Raw genomic sequence first — 10180 nt, forward strand, 5'->3', positions numbered from 1 at the left:
AAAGATTCAAAATTAAACCGGCTAGATGTACAAGGTCCCTGTTATTGACTCTTTTTAACTGTGCATATAAATCACTAGGCTATGGGGACCCACAACTTATCCACAGGGATCTTTGGACCACATGTTTCCCTCCACTGTATTATAAGAAATTGCTTAAACCCAATGTCTCATTGAGACCCAGTGGCGGAACTAGAGAATGGTGGGCCCAGGTGCAACAATATGCATTGGGCCCCCTCCCATATTAAAAACAGGGAAATGGCGTCGCCCAAAATACGGTGTTTTATCTCACTAACAAGGGGTGTCGCCACACAGTAGTACTCCCAATTCACAGTAGAGAGCCTTATACACAGTACGCCACACAGTAGAGAAGCTTATACACAGTACACCACACAGCAGAGAGCCTTATACACGTTGCGCCACACAGTAGAGCGCCTTATACACGTTGCGCCACACAGTAGAGAAGCTTATACACGGTACGTCACACAGTAGAGAGCCTTATACAGGGTTCGCCACACAGTAGAGAGCCTTACACAGGGTGCACCACACAGTAGAGATCCTTATACAGGGTGCGCCACACAGTAGAGAAGCTTATACATGTTACAACACATAGGGGGGTATTCAGTTATTGCCGGATTTTTCATCCAGTCTAAAAATCGTCAATTATTGGTAATTTTTAGGGCGAATGACATTTCCCCTATTCAATGCATGTGCAGGATTTTTCAACTGGTCAAAAAATCCAGCACTAACGTGGATCTGTGAATTTCCTGGTGAGCCATGTGTTTTGACGAATTTGCAGGCATTTTCGCCCGGTTTTTGGGTCTGTTTTCTCCCATACCAATTCGACAAAAAAAGTGAAACGTCGTGGGTGAAAAGGGATTCAAAAATGGGCGAAAAACCCGCAATTAAATACCCATGGTCGAATTATACCGTTTTTCGGCTAGCCGAAATTGAATACCCCACATAATAGAGAAGCTTATACACGTTATGCCACACAGTAGAGAGGCTTATACATGGTACACCACACAGTAGAGAGGCTTAAACATGGTACGCTACACAGTAGAGAGGCTTATACACGTTGCGCCACACAGTAGAGAGGCTTATACACGGTGCGCCACACAGTAGAGAGCCTTATACACGGTATGCCACACAGTAGAGAGCCTTATACATGGTACGCCACACAGTAGAGAGGCTTATACACGGTACGCCACACAGTAGAGAGCCTTATACATGGTACGCCACACAGTAGAGAGGCTTATACACGGTACGCCACACAGTAGAGAGGCTTATACACGGTACGCCACACAGTAGAGAGCCTTATACACGGTACGCCACACAGTAGAGAGCCAGAGAGCCTTATACATGGTACGCCACACAGTAGAGAGCCTTATACACGGTACGCCACACAGTGGAGAGCCTTATACATGGTACGCCACACAGTAGAGAGGCTTATACACGGTACGCCACACAGTAGAGAGCCTTATACATGGTACGCCACACAGTAGAGCGACGCACACGTCAACATTTACAACCAGGAATGTGAGACAGATACAGATGAAGACAGCCTTATCGTTGCAGCGATGTGCTGGAACTGGCGTACACATCACAGCAAGCTGCAGTGAAAGCCGTACTGTGGCTACTCGCTGCCTCCGTTCACTCCATAGATGTCTATGGCTTGCATGCGTACACACACACGAGCTTCATAGACATGGGCACACTAGTCGCGCCATCCATGCCGTGATGCGAACTCATCGCGGGTTGGATGAGTGTGGCTACATCTATAGATATGGATATACACACACACACATAGTAAAACATACGCAAAGCAAGACACATATACACAGACACATCCACAGAAAACACACACAACACATAAATACAGCTAAACACAGATAGCAAAATACATATACAGTATATACACAGAAACACACACACCCATAGCTAAACACACACACACACACACACACAGCTAAACAGACATAGCAAAATACACATACAGTATATACAGACACACACACACACACACACACACACACACACACACACACACACACACACACAGCTAGACATAGCAAAATACATATGCAGTATATATAGAAACACACACGCACACAGCAAAACAGACATAGGAAAATACATAGAGTATACACTGAAACACACACACACCCACAGCTAAACACACACATTGCCAGCAAAACACAAACTCTTTACTTTACATATGTTTTCATTTTCCACAAGTTGCACACTTTCCACCTCCCAGGCTAGCTCTGGCTCCGGCAAGGCTCCTCACTGTGCAGGGGCTGAGTGCACTGACGTGACGTGACGTCTCATCAGTCCTCACTCTTCTGTACACACACACTGCTGCCGTGACTCCCCTCTCCCTCCCTCTCCCCCCATGTCCAGTATGCAGTGACTCAGTCCAGGAAGCTGAGAGCTGCAGCCGAGATGAAGGGTGATGTGATCACCCTTCTCACATCACTGGTGCCGGGGACCGCAAACAGGCTTCCTCAGTTAGGAGTCTAGGACCCGCAGCAGTAGCTCAGCGGTAGCAGCGTGTAATGAGTCAGTCTGACTCATTATACTGCTGCCGGCTATGGGCCCCTTCACAGCGCTGGGCCCCAGTGCACTGCACCGCTTGCACTGCCGCAAGTTCCGCCTCTGTTGAGACCTCTGGATCGAATGGTATTTAATCTGAAGATCCATCGGGTCTCCAATTGGAGCAACTTCTGTGCCCTATTGCCCCCCCTGATGGACTCAGGCATGTGGTCAATAATGCGGTATTTCAGTGTAGCCATTCCATGTTTGAGCTGCGCAAAATGTTGTGCCACAGGCTGATCACTAGTGCCAGACGACAGTGCAGTTCTAATCGCTTGTCTGTGCTGTGCCATCCTAACTTTAAAAGGACATTCTGTTTTGCCTACATAGTATAGGCCGCATGGGCACATAATCACGTATATAACAAATTTGAAGTGGCACGACAGTGGCCAGTTGATGGTATATTTTTTTGCAGAATGTGCGTGTGTAATGCTACCTCCAGGTGACATATAGCTGCACGTTGTGCACCCGATGCACCTGTAGCATCCATTAGGCCTGCTCAGGAAATGTTGTGGAACGGCCTTCTTGAATTTGCTTAAATCGGTTTTAACCACAAGGTCCTTAATATTTTTACCCCTCCTGTAACTCGGCATAATTTGTGTATTTTTCAATGCCTTAAGGTCTGGGTCTGTGGTAATAATTGGCCAAAGTGCTTTGACTTTTTTACTGGTATGACGGCTGTTGGTGTCATATGTGTTTACCCAAGGTGATTTATTTTGTTTCTTTTTGATCCTAGTTTTGGACAGTAGATCTGATCTATTTTGGGCACACGCTTTACTTCTGGCACACTTCAATAAAAATTTGGGGTATCCCCTTTCACAAAACTTCTTTTCCATAATATCAAGTTGTGCTTCTAGGTCTGTAGCCGTATTGGTGAATCGGATCGAATTTAGAACTGGGACCTAATTTCTTAATTCTTGCTGGACAAGAATTTGAGAAAAACCCTGTAGCAACAGGGGTGAGTAACTGTCCAGCAAGAATTAAGAAATTAGGTCCCAGTTCTAAATCCGATCCGGTGTCCAATAATCCATCATTAAAAACCTTTAGTAGATTATTGGAAGCAGCCGGTACTGACCATACAGATGTAGCCACCTTTATCTTGACTGTTTCTCCGCCGAGACGGGCGTTTAGTCACGCTAATGCGATAGCTGAGTTTCATCACAGGCAGGCGCGTTGAGGCGATCTAGATACTCATCATGCATTACACATCTCCACCACTGTGTCGCTAATGCTCCACTAATCCAGTACTTTCGATCGTACAGTATAGCGGCGGATTGATCTACAGCTCTGGCAATACTGTAGGCGTAACGGGAGGCGGTGGAAAAAGTATGGAGTACTGTACAGTATGTGTATGGAGACGCAACTACAGTAATTGTGTAAAAGGAAGAATGTACAGTACAATGTATAAACACCGTGCTTTTAAAATATATGAGCGTCTGAGTTCGCTAATGCATAATGGGAATGGAGGGCTAGCCGGAGGCGGAGGAAAACACCGTGCTTTACAAATGCGAGCGTCCGAGTCCTCTAAGGCATAAACCAACAGCAATGGGGCGGGGGCCGGCCGCTGTTTGCAGTACTTTCACACATGAAATTGGAAATCTCTCATGAGGCGTCGTGGGCTAGGGGTGAAGGCTCCCACCTCCCTCGCTGGGGGTCCAGGGTTCGAGACCTGATGTGCTTTCTTTCTTTTTTTTTTTTTCTGTAATAATGCACTGTATTCTTTTATTTACACTGTAAGACAGTCAATGGAAGGATGCACACAGATTTCACATAAATCAAAGTACATCTGCAGGAGCGATTCTTTACGCTAAATGCACCTAAACAGCAGGAATGAAATGAGTGTATTCTGACGCTACCAACTGAGCAAAACAGTACTGTAGATCTTCAGCGTTTGTGTATTGCACAGGACCTGAATTTCCTCCCTGTGCAGGCCCCCAGGGGGGAAGGGTGATGGGGGTAGGGGGGAGACGATGGAAAATACTGTGCCTTTGAAATGCAATTACATGAGCGTCCGAGTACACTACGGCATACTGTAAACCAACACCAATGGGAAGGAAGTGCCAACCTTATTTTTAATGTGTTCCCGTGACATTCACTTTAAAAAAAAAAAATTTCTCTCCAATACAGTACATCCAATGGAAGGATGCACACAGGTTTCACATACTGTACAGTAAATCAAAGTACATCTGCAGGAGCGATTCTTTACGCTAAATGCAACCTACAGTACAGTACTGTAAGTGAGCAAAACAGTACTACAGTGGGCGTTTGTGTATTGCACATGACCAGCATTTGCATTCCCTCCCTGTCTACTGCATGATCTGTGCAGGCTCCCATGGGGGAAGGGCAGCAGGCTAGCCGGAGGCGGAGGAAAACACCGTGCTTTACAAATGCGAGCGTCCGAGTCCTCTAAGGCATAAACCAACAGCAATGGGGCGGGGGCCGGCCGCTGTTTGCAGTACTTTGACACATGAAATTGGAAATCTCTCATGAGGCGTCGTGGGCTAGGGGTGAAGGCTCCCACCTCCCTCGCTGGGGGTCCAGGGTTCGAGACCTGATGTGCTTTCTTTCTTTTTTTTTTTTTTTTTTCTGTAATAATGCACTGTATTCTTTTATTTACACTGTAAGACAGTCAATGGAAGGATGCACACAGATTTCACATAAATCAAAGTACATCTGCAGGAGCGATTCTTTACGCTAAATGCACCTAAACAGCGGGAATGAAATGAGTGTATTCTGACGCTACCAACTGAGCAAAACAGTACTGTAGATCTTCAGCGTTTGTGTATTGCACAGGACCTGAATTTCCTCCCTGTGCAGGCCCCCAGGGGGGAAGGGTGATGGGGGTAGGGGGGAGACGATGGAAAATACTGTGCCTTTGAAATGCAATTACATGAGCGTCCGAGTACACTACGGCATACTGTAAACCAACACCAATGGGAAGGAAGTGCCAACCTTATTTTTAATGTGTTCCCGTGACATTCACTTTAAAAAAAAAAAATTTCTCTCCAATACAGTACATCCAATGGAAGGATGCACACAGGTTTCACATACTGTACAGTAAATCAAAGTACATCTGCAGGAGCGATTCTTTACGCTAAATGCAACCTACAGTACAGTACTGTAAGTGAGCAAAACAGTACTACAGTGGGCGTTTGTGTATTGCACATGACCAGCATTTGCATTCCTTCCCTGTCTACTGCATGATCTGTGCAGGCTCCCATGGGGGAAGGGCAGCAGGCTAGCCGGAGGCGGAGGAAAACACCGTGCTTTACAAATGCGAGCGTCCGAGTCCTCTAAGGCATAAACCAACAGCAATGGGGCGGGGGCCGGCCGCTGTTTGCAGTACTTTCACACATGAAATTGGAAATCTCTCATGAGGCGTCGTGGGCTAGGGGTGAAGGCTCCCACCTCCCTCGCTGGGGGTCCAGGGTTCGAGACCTGATGTGCTTTCTTTCTTTTTTTTTTTTTTTTTTCTGTAATAATGCACTGTATTCTTTTATTTACACTGTAAGACAGTCAATGGAAGGATGCACACAGATTTCACATAAATCAAAGTACATCTGCAGGAGCGATTCTTTACGCTAAATGCACCTAAACAGCGGGAATGAAATGAGTGTATTCTGACGCTACCAACTGAGCAAAACAGTACTGTAGATCTTCAGCGTTTGTGTATTGCACAGGACCTGAATTTCCTCCCTGTGCAGGCCCCCAGGGGGGAAGGGTGATGGGGGTAGGGGGGAGACGATGGAAAATACTGTGCCTTTGAAATGCAATTACATGAGCGTCCGAGTACACTACGGCATACTGTAAACCAACACCAATGGGAAGGAAGTGCCAACCTTATTTTTAATGTGTTCCCGTGACATTCACTTTAAAAAAAAAAAAATTCTCTCCAATACAGTACATCCAATGGAAGGATGCACACAGGTTTCACATACTGTACAGTAAATCAAAGTACATCTGCAGGAGCGATTCTTTACGCTAAATGCAACCTACAGTACAGTACTGTAAGTGAGCAAAACAGTACTACAGTGGGCGTTTGTGTATTGCACATAACCAGCATTTGCATTCCCTCCCTGTCTACTGCATGATCTGTGCAGGCTCCCATGGGGGAAGGGCAGCAGGCTAGCCGGAGGCGGAGGAAAACACCGTGCTTTACAAATGCGAGCGTCCGAGTCCTCTAAGGCATAAACCAACAGCAATGGGGCGGGGGCCGGCCGCTGTTTGCAGTACTTTCACACATGAAATTGGAAATCTCTCATGAGGCGTCGTGGGCTAGGGGTGAAGGCTCCCACCTCCCTCGCTGGGGGTCCAGGGTTCGAGACCTGATGTGCTTTCTTTCTTTTTTTTTTTTTTTTTTCTGTAATAATGCACTGTATTCTTTTATTTACACTGTAAGACAGTCAATGGAAGGATGCACACAGATTTCACATAAATCAAAGTACATCTGCAGGAGCGATTCTTTACGCTAAATGCACCTAAACAGCGGGAATGAAATGAGTGTATTCTGACGCTACCAACTGAGCAAAACAGTACTGTAGATCTTCAGCGTTTGTGTATTGCACAGGACCTGAATTTCCTCCCTGTGCAGGCCCCCAGGGGGGAAGGGTGATGGGGGTAGGGGGGAGACGATGGAAAATACTGTGCCTTTGAAATGCAATTACATGAGCGTCCGAGTACACTACGGCATACTGTAAACCAACACCAATGGGAAGGAAGTGCCAACCTTATTTTTAATGTGTTCCCGTGACATTCACTTTAAAAAAAAAAAAATTCTCTCCAATACAGTACATCCAATGGAAGGATGCACACAGGTTTCACATACTGTACAGTAAATCAAAGTACATCTGCAGGAGCGATTCTTTACGCTAAATGCAACCTACAGTACAGTACTGTAAGTGAGCAAAACAGTACTACAGTGGGCGTTTGTGTATTGCACATAACCAGCATTTGCATTCCCTCCCTGTCTACTGCATGATCTGTGCAGGCTCCCATGGGGGAAGGGCAGCAGGCTAGCCGGAGGCGGAGGAAAACACCGTGCTTTACAAATGCGAGCGTCCGAGTCCTCTAAGGCATAAACCAACAGCAATGGGGCGGGGGCCGGCCGCTGTTTGCAGTACTTTCACACATGAAATTGGAAATCTCTCATGAGGCGTCGTGGGCTAGGGGTGAAGGCTCCCACCTCCCTCGCTGGGGGTCCAGGATTCGAGACCTGATGTGCTTTCTTTCTTTTTTTTTTTTTTTTTTTTTCTGTAATAATGCACTGTATTCTTTTATTTACACTGTAAGACAGTCAATGGAAGGATGCACACAGATTTCACATAAATCAAAGTACATCTGCAGGAGCGATTCTTTACGCTAAATGCACCTAAACAGCGGGAATGAAATGAGTGTATTCTGACGCTACCAACTGAGCAAAACAGTACTGTAGATCTTCAGCGTTTGTGTATTGCACAGGACCTGAATTTCCTCCCTGTGCAGGCCCCCAGGGGGGAAGGGTGATGGGGGTAGGGGGGAGACGATGGAAAATACTGTGCCTTTGAAATGCAATTACATGAGCGTACCCACAGTACCAACAACACCACCACCACCACCACCACCACCTGCTGCGCTGCCAGGTATTGTGTAACGAGAATTCTGGTGTGACTGTCATCGTTACACTACTGTACATGTGTCCTGGATACTGTACAGTACATGTTTCCAATTGACAGCTTCACTTACAGTACTGTTATTTTTTTTCCCACAGTACCAACAACACCACCACCACCACCACCACCTGCTGCGCTGCCAGGTATTGTGTAATGAGAATTCTGGTGTGACTGTCATCGTTGTTACACTACTGTACATGTGTCCTGGATACTGTACAGTACATGTTTCCAATTGACAGCTTCACTTACAGTACTGTTATTTTTTTTCCCACAGTACCAACAACACCACCACCACCACCACCACCACCACCTGCTGCGCTGCCAGGTATTGTGTAACGAGAATTCTGGTGCTACTGTCATCGTTGTTACACTACTGTACATGTGTCCTGGATACTGTACAGTACATGTTTCCAATTGACAGCTTCACTTACAGCACTGTTGTTTTTTCTCACAGTACCACCACCACCACCACCACCAACACCGTCTGACCAGCAGAGCTCTGGAAGTGGTAATCATTATTTTTGTTACAGACACACTAGTTTCCTACAGTATTACTGTAATTTTTTTATTTTACAATACTTGTTATCTTGTACACACAGACCGCCTCGTTATTGATACCGAGGAGGAGGAGGAGGAAATGGGGGAGCCTTCAGGCCAGCCTGGTAAGAATTGTAATCTACTGTACAGTACTCTACATTCTGCATTCATTGATTTATTAACAGTACCAATGGCTTGGGTTTGCGTGACCAGTGGTCAGGATTCCAGCAGTCAAGTGACCGACAGCGGTATCCTGATTGCAGAAATCCCATTGACTTTTCTTTTTGTTTTTTTTATATTCAACACAGATGTCACTTACCTGTACGTGGACTCTGAGCCGGAGGAGTATAGTAAGTACAGTAGGATTTTCTCAAGCCCATTCTTAAAAGTATTGACCAAGTCCACTTTTATTACTTTTCAGGCAGGGAATTCCAAACATGTACTGTACAGTATTTCCCTCACTGTGAAGACCCCTTTTCGCCTCTGTGTGCGAAATCGCCTCTCCTCCAACACGAGTTAAATACAGGCACAGTACAGTACTGTATGTCCCCTACCACTGGACAGTCATTCTGCTCCTACTGTATTATGAATATATCTCTGCCTCCTGTAGCACTGTACTACTGTGCAATTTTGTAGTAACTGTACTCTACTGTATTTTGTTTATAATATTTTTTTATTTTCCACTCAGTAATTATTGACAGTGATGAGGAAGGGGAGAAAAAGCCCTCTCCCCAACTTGGTAAGTAAACTAAAGTATTGTACTGTACTGTACATTGTGTTAAACCAATGGGTTGGGTTTGCATGACCAGCAGGGTGATCCTGATGCATCCTGATTGCAGCAATCCCAACAGGGTGAGGTACGGTATCCTAACCCTCCTCCACTACCCCCTGATTCTGGCCTCGACATTCTCGTCTCTGTGTGCGAAATCTACTCTCCTCCTCCAATTCCTGACTGAATTTTTGCTTTACTGTATTCAACACAGAATACAAAAGTATATTTCATGGAATTTTTGCTTTCACAGGCCCTACACTGTCACAGGCGGTGGCGGAGGAGGAGGACCAGGACTCTATGTCCATCACCTCACTGCACCCATTAAGTAAGTCCAGTCCGGTACATCTTGCCTCTGTAGAGCCAGTTTGAGCAAGGAGAGATTGATTGCTTCTTTTTTTGGTGGGGGCCCAAACCAACCAGTCATTTCAGCCACAGTCGTGTGGCAGACCCTGTTTATATAACATAAGGGTGGTTGGGAGGGCCCAATCACAATTCCATCTTGCACCTCTTTTTTTATTTATTTATCTTTGCATCATGTGATGTTTGGGGAAAATTGTTATAAGTGACATCCTGTCTGCCACTGCACTGCCACTCCTAAATGGGCCAGGTGTTTGTGCCGGCCACTTGGGTC

The 10180-nt window shown here is 45.9% G+C and overlaps 1 long non-coding RNA gene across 1 annotated transcript; it reads left to right on the forward strand.

The window, feature by feature from the left end:
• Positions 1-8691: 8691 nt before the first annotated feature.
• LOC135051071 (uncharacterized) lies at positions 8692-9875 on the forward strand. The gene is made up of 5 exons (XR_010242020.1): positions 8692-8748; positions 8840-8902; positions 9086-9127; positions 9466-9516; positions 9800-9875. It is a non-coding gene; the product is annotated as an uncharacterized LOC135051071 (long non-coding RNA).
• The last annotated feature ends 305 nt before the right edge of the window (positions 9876-10180 follow it).

Source organism: Pseudophryne corroboree, chromosome 2, assembly GCF_028390025.1.
Source record: "Pseudophryne corroboree isolate aPseCor3 chromosome 2, aPseCor3.hap2, whole genome shotgun sequence".
NCBI lineage: Eukaryota > Metazoa > Chordata > Amphibia > Anura > Myobatrachidae > Pseudophryne > Pseudophryne corroboree.